This window comes from Theropithecus gelada, chromosome 1 (genome assembly GCF_003255815.1).
Source record: "Theropithecus gelada isolate Dixy chromosome 1, Tgel_1.0, whole genome shotgun sequence".
In the NCBI taxonomy this organism is placed as follows: domain Eukaryota; kingdom Metazoa; phylum Chordata; class Mammalia; order Primates; family Cercopithecidae; genus Theropithecus; species Theropithecus gelada.
In genome coordinates this window covers 158,735,732-158,742,894 of record NC_037668.1, presented here as the reverse complement: position 1 = coordinate 158,742,894, position 7,163 = coordinate 158,735,732, and positions in this window count along the sequence as shown.

Below are 7,163 nucleotides of genomic sequence, written 5' to 3'. Positions count from 1 at the left end.
TTATGGTTTTTGTGGAGGTTTCATTACAGAGACATGACTGATTAAATCACGGGCCATTGATCACTGACTCAGCCTTCAGTCTCTCTCCTCTTCCTGGAGGTGGGGTGGGGTGGGGTGGGATGGAGTGAGTGGGGCTGAAAGCTACAACCCTCTCATCTCATGGTTGATTCTCTGGCAAACAGCCCCCATCCCTAGGCTATCCAGGAACCCCCAGCCGTCAGTCACGAATTAGCATAAAAAAGACACTCTCATTGGTAAGATTCCAAGGGTTTTAAAAGCTGCCAAGAAAGGGAGAGGGTTATGTCACACCAGCCAAATAAAATTAACTATTTCAACAGATGCTTACTAAGCTCCTGTCCTGTGCCAGGTTCTGAGGGGAATTCTGAGATGGACAAAACTCAGTTCTGGTGCCCAGGGAGTTCACAGCTTGGCAAAGGAGACACAACCAGGGTGCAGGGAAGGATCGCCTGGGTGCCATCAAAGGAGAACCTAGGAGCACAGGAGAGGGGAGATTAACACTGTCCAGGAATCTGAAAATCTCTTTGTAGGTGTGGAGAATGGACTTGGATAGGAGGAAAGAGAGGGTGCGATGTTAAGAGTACAGTAGTCCCCCCTTTATCTGTGGTTTTACTTCCTGTGATTTCTGTTACTGACGTCGACAGTGGTTTGAAAATATTTATTACATGGAAAATTCCGGAAATAAACAATTCATAAGTTTAAATCACGTGCTGCTCTAAGTAGCGTGATAAAGTCTCGGGCCATCCCGCTCCGTCCTGCCTGGAACGTGAGTCCTCCCGTTGTCCAGCGCATCCGACTGTCACAGTACGGCAGTGCTTGTGTTCAAGTCACTCTTATTTTACTTAGTAACGACCCCACAGCACAAGAGTAGTGATGCTGGCATATTGTTATAATTGTTCTATTTTACTATTTGTTATTCTTGTTAATCTCTTTCTGTGTTTAAACTTCATCATAGATATTTATGTATAGGAAAAGATATCAGATACGTGGGGTTTGGTACTATTTGCAGTTTCAGGCATCTACTGGGCATGATCCGCTGATCTATGGTCTTGGAACGTGTCTCTCATGGTTAAGGGAGGTCTACTGTATTGATTCTGATTAATGCCTGAGAATGGGATGTTATTTCATTCACATCAAAGCCTTTTTTCTTTCTTCCATTCTTTCTTCCTTTTTAAAAAATTTTCCTTCAGGAAAAAAAAAAAGCAACCCTGGATATGAGACAGGGGGACAGGGTGACGCAGGGGAAATGAACCACAATCCTTTACCTGGATCTACTCAGAAGACTCTGTAGCTACCATTTCCCCAACATGTACCATGCCATGTATTTATTTGAATACTCATGTCCTTGTGACTCAAAGTTGATGTTCTACAGGTCGTGGAAGGTACAGGATCCTGACTCTTGGGAGGCAGCTGCAGTTCAGAACTTGCCTTCTCTTGTGGTTCTTTTTTCCGGCAATTGTACAGGAGGCTTGGCTTAGAAAGTTGATACCCTGGCTCTTCTTCTCCCCTCCCCATTCCTGTCTGCAGCCCTGTGGGGTCAGTAGCACCCTAGGTCTCCTTGGGACCCCTGAAGTTGTATTTACATAGCTTGTTGCCATTGATTTCCACAAGTTATAACACGAAAGAACAATCAGTGGTCCTCTCTCTTCTAGCAGCTTCCAGAACCGCCTTCTCTTTGGTCCTGTCCAGTAACTATGTGGATGCTGAATGTGAAAGCTGCCGGGGTCTCCAGCAAGCACCTCTCCTGGCTTTATTTTTGCTGGTGAACACCTAGTCAGGCTTCAGACTTCAGATTGAATGTCAGTTCTATTAGAAAGCCTTTCCACACCTTCCAGCACTGTGCCAGCACTGAGGGAGATTCTGCCTCACCTTGCTGTTGCTACAGGCTCCATCCTTCTGTTAATGGCACCTGTCTTAGTTTGCATCTGGTTGCTTATAACAGAATACCTGAAATTCGATAATTTATAAAGAAAAGGAATTCATTTCTTATAGTTATGGAGGCTGGGAAGTGCAAGGTCAAGGAGCCACATCTGGTGAGGGCTTCCTTGTTGGTGGAGACTCTGCAGAGTCCCAAGGTGGCACAGGGCATCATATGGAAAGGGGGCTGAATGTGATAGCTCAGCTTTTCTTCTTCTTATAAAGCCACCGGTTCCATTCCCATGATAACCCATTAATCCGTGAATAGAGAAGTCAGTTTGTAAGAGTAGAACCCTCATGACCCAACTGCCTTTCAAAGACCCCACCTCTCAATACTGCCACACTGAGGATTAAGTTTCAACATGAGTTTTGGAGGGAATGTTCAAACCATAGGGGTACCCATGACACAGCATTGCCATTTATCTGTTTGCAAGTGTATCTCCACTCTACTGAGTCATTAAAGCACAAGGACTGTGTCTTAATTTATTTTAAAATAGCTTTTTAAAGATACAGTTTACATACCATAGGTTATCTGTTTAAAGTGTACAGTTCATTTTTTTTTTTAATATAGACACAGAGTGGTGCAACCATCACCATATCTCATTTTAAAACATTCTGTTACTCTCCAAAGAAGCATTGTATTCCTTAGTAGTGACTCCCTTTCCTCCCACCTACCCTATCCTTAACTCTCAGCCCTGGGCAACCATTCATCTATATTCTGTCTCTATAAATTTGCCTTTTCTGGATATTTTACATACATGTTTTCATAGTAATTTATTTTTTATACACTCTATTCTGCCATTCAGTAGGTGCTTAAGAAATGTTTGTTCAATGAATGAATGAATGTACTAAAGATTGAGAGACTGCTAGGAAGCGTGGCAAGGGGGAAAGAATACTGGACCAAAAGCCAGAAGACCTGCACTCCAGGCCTGGTTATGTGACCTAGCAAAAATCACTCGACCTTTCTGACTCTCAGCTTTCTAGTCTGTAAAGGAGGGATAATAATATCTACCCTTCTTATTTCAAAAGTTCACAGTAAGTGTCAAGTGAAAAAAATCACTTGGAAATATTTTATATAGCTCTAAGCAGGCTGTATAGATGTAAGAATAATTTATGTTTGTGTTTACTCTCATCCCTTGAAATGCCTATAAAAATAAATCACTTATTACACGAATGACACAGGGAGAAGGAAGAACGACAGAATGCCAGTCTGAGGGAATCAACCGGTGGGATATCGGCTCCTGGAATGACTGCAGTTAAATCAGGGAAAAGAGCTAACAAATGCCCTGGTTATCCTATATCCATTACCACAAACATTTCCCAGCTGAATGGGGAGATAAAAATCTGTTTTCAAGTGAAAATTAAACTCAATTCACTGGAAGAAAAATGATGATATAATTTCCTCTTATCTTTTTGCTCTCAGGAAATTCTAATTAATATGCTAATTACTTCTGTTTTGCAGGGCCTTTGCATCCATCAGAAAGGGGAGATTCAGGTTTAAGAGTGAGCTCTTTATTGCCTCACAGAGAAGTGGTAGTGGAGGAGGAACTCCATGGTGGCTCAGTCCCTTTCTCTCCCTTTAGGTTTAGAAGACTTTGTAGTCTTCTAAATGTGAGTATATTTATTTAGAATATACTCTAATTCTAAATAATTATATTTATTTCTCAAATGTGAAATTCAGGCTCTACAGAGAGATATACAGGACAGAGATGGGATGAGATTATTAGAATAAAACCTCTGAATCTAATAAGGAATATTTTGGAGGAAAAAAAAACGGTCTTGCATGTGAAGATTTATCTTTAGATAAACTTTTCTTCCACCCAATATTTTTGTAAAACTCCCCAAGTTCCATCCTTTCGTAGAGGTTAGTAGAGCCCCAGAGCTTGGTCTGGTACAGGAGAGAGTTTGGATAAAAATATATGAATCTGGACAAAAGGGCCAGCCCCACTTCCTTCAACCTCTTAAAGTCTGAGACTTGGGGCTTCCCTAGAGGTGGACCAGTGAGCCAGGCCTCCCCACCGTTTCCGCCTGGTGGCCTTTGGGCACTACCTTCCAACTTGCCACCTTGTTTTTCCCACTCCCCTGATCATCTGATCAGCCTACTGCCTTCCTTCCCAATAAAGGTCATGTTCTTCTCTTCCTCTGTCCCTATTCCTGCAATTTCCCCCATAGCCACTGCTTCCTTCTTATCCAGGGTTTCTTACCGTCAGCACTATTGACCTTAGGTCATATTGTTCTTTGTGGTGAGGGGCTGTCCTGTGCCCCATAGGATGTTTAGCAGCATTCCCAGGCCATTTCACTAGATACCAATAGCAACTCCAAGTTATGACAACCAAAAATGTCTCCAGACGTTGCCCAGTGTCCCCTGAGTATGAAGTCACCTCATTGAGATCCCCTAAACCAGTCCTTTCTCCCTTCATCTGAGGCTCTTGTTTATTAAGCATTCCACAGAGAAGACACTGAATTAAATCTTTCATGTGTTTTATGCTGATGGTTCTCAAAATGTAATGAACATAAGCATCACCTTGGAAGGTTCTTAAACTGCATATTCTAATTCAGTCATTTTTTTTTTTTTGGAAGGGCTTGAGATTCTACTTTACTTTTATTTCTTTTTTTTTAAGACAGGGTCTTGCGCTGTCACCCAGGCTATAATGCAGTGGCAAGATCATGGCTCGCTGCAGCCTTGACCTCCCGGGCTCAAATGATCCTCCTGCTTCAGCCTCCCAAGTAGCTGGGACCACAGGCATGTGACATCACAACCAACTAATTTCTATTTATTTTTGTAGACAGGGTCTTGCCATGTTGCCTAGGCTGACCTCAAACTCCTGGGCTCAAGCAATCCTGCCACCTTGGCCTCCCAAAGTGCTGGGATTACAGACGTGAGCCACTATACCCAGCCCAAGATTCTACATGTCCAACAAGGTCCCAGATAATGCTATTACTGCTGGCTTATGGGCCACACTCGGTGAGCAAAGCTGCAGGTCATCACATCCTCATGGTCATATGAAGACTCTATTTCACAGATGAGGAAGCTGAGGCTCAGAGGGCTCATATGTGGCTCGATCACATTTTGAACCCAGGTCTGCCTGCCTCCAAAGCTGGTGCTCATAACTAGATTCTCAGTTGATGTTGGGCCAAGGTGCCTAGGTTCTCTCCTTGACCTTCCTTCTCAAGTAATGATGCTATGATAAGCTCATCGGAGGCTAAGGCCCAGGCACGTGTTTACCTGAACTATCTATGTTATATGATTCCTTCCTCAGACAGAGTGAGCTACTCACGATCCCAGGTGTATCCTGAGGCCAGCCAAGGTGTATCCATGACCTCATGCCTCTGTTCCAGCCTGCCCTTTGACAGCTCATCCCACCTGCCTGCCCTCCCTGCCTATCTGCAGACGGTAGTCTAGGATTGCAGCTGCCCCGGGGGCTCATTTTCCCTCTCAGCTTCCTGCCTTAGCCGTCTCCTGCCTCCCACTCACCTATTATTCCAGCACTCTCACCTAGTCTTTTCTGTCTCATCACTGCCTCTTGACATCTTTATCTCATAGTAGTTAGTTAGGGGTTCTTGGTAATGCCCTAAATCCTTATGGCAGGCGGAGGGGAGTGGGGAAAGAGAGTGTGCTGTGCGGCTGTGCCTACTTCTGGAGGGTAAGACTCGGGCCCTCCAGGAACAAAGGATTCCGGGTGGTGGCAGCTATAGCCGAGCAGGATGCTGGCCAGGGATTACACAGGAGTATTTTGTTTGCTTAAGAAAATAAACAACACTGAGTATGAGATGGAGGGAGGGGGTGTTGGTGCCAGAGAGATTGGGAAGAATCTGCCAAGAGAGTGTTCTACTCACTCTCCTCTTTTCTTTAATCTCCACTGAGCTGGAGGCAGTTATCCTGTCCCCCACATCACATTGCTACTCCTGTTTCCCATGCCTGGACCCAGGTTGGGCAAACTCTTCCTGTAAAGAACCAGATAGGAACTATTTTAGGCTCTGTGTGCCACATGGTCTCAGTCACAACTACTCATCTCTGCCTCTGTAGCACGAAAGCAATTAGCGACAATATGTCAACAAACATATGTGACCCGTGAAAACTTTATTTATGGATACAGAAACCTGCAAATAATGTCTTTCTTTTGATTTTTTCCCCAATCATTAAAAAATGTAAAAAGTACTCTTAGGTCGCAAGGTTAAGCCATTCTCAGCTTAGCAGTGGCAGGCTGGATTTGGCTTGTGACCTACAGTTGGCCAATCCCTGATTCCCAAAATGTATTCCTCAGGGATGTGGGCAAATACTTATGGGAAATGCTGGATTAAACAGAGTTAAGAAGCATCAGACATTTCCAGGACGGGCTAGCACATGCCAGGGCTCTCTAACTGACTTCATTAGGATTCATCTGTTTCATGGAGGATCTTGCAAGACCAGAATTCCTCAAGCCTAGAGTCTGAGGACTGTGCTTTGGGAAACAGTGCTCTGCTTGATGCTCTCACTGGGCACATGGTAGAATCTAGAGCTGAGTGCCTTGCTAGCTGGAGATAGGGTCAGAGCTCTTGACTGCACTGGCACTCTTGACACATCACACTCTCGGTGTCCCCTGAGTGGTTCAGAGCCACACAGGCCAAGACTAGCCCACCAGAACACCAGGCCTTCCAGCTTTCTGGGCTTGTCCATGCATACACTTCCTTATTCTTCCAGGTTTCCAGAACCTAAGGAGAGGCACATTTTGATTGAGTGATTATAACCCTAAGGACCAAGGGTAGCTGCATGTCAGGAAACACTCCTCAACTTCCTGGCCCTGACGGATTAAAGGAGAGGTACTTACAGGTGATTCCTTCTCTGTGGACTACTGTCCCAGCATGAATAAGGCATCATTATTGAATTATTTTGACAGGAAGGAGACTGGTGCATGCTGCACAGTAATAATGTATTAACATGTGTACAGTTTACCTAGGACCTCTGTGTTGTTTTTGCATTTGTTTATTACACTTGCCCTTGGGGGGAGGTGGGACAGATTTTTAAAAAATTTATACATGCAGAGACTGCAGCTCAGAGAAGCTAAGAGACTTGTCCCTGCCCACACAGCCTGTGGTAGAGCCTGAACTCAGATCCAGGTCTCATCTCACCTCAGGGGCTGCTTTCCCCATCACCCTATTGTCTTAAAGTGATGGGTGACTAGGCAATGAAGTAATTCGCTAGGAAAGCATGACCAATTTCCCTTTCTCCACCTCCCTCTTTTTCCTCC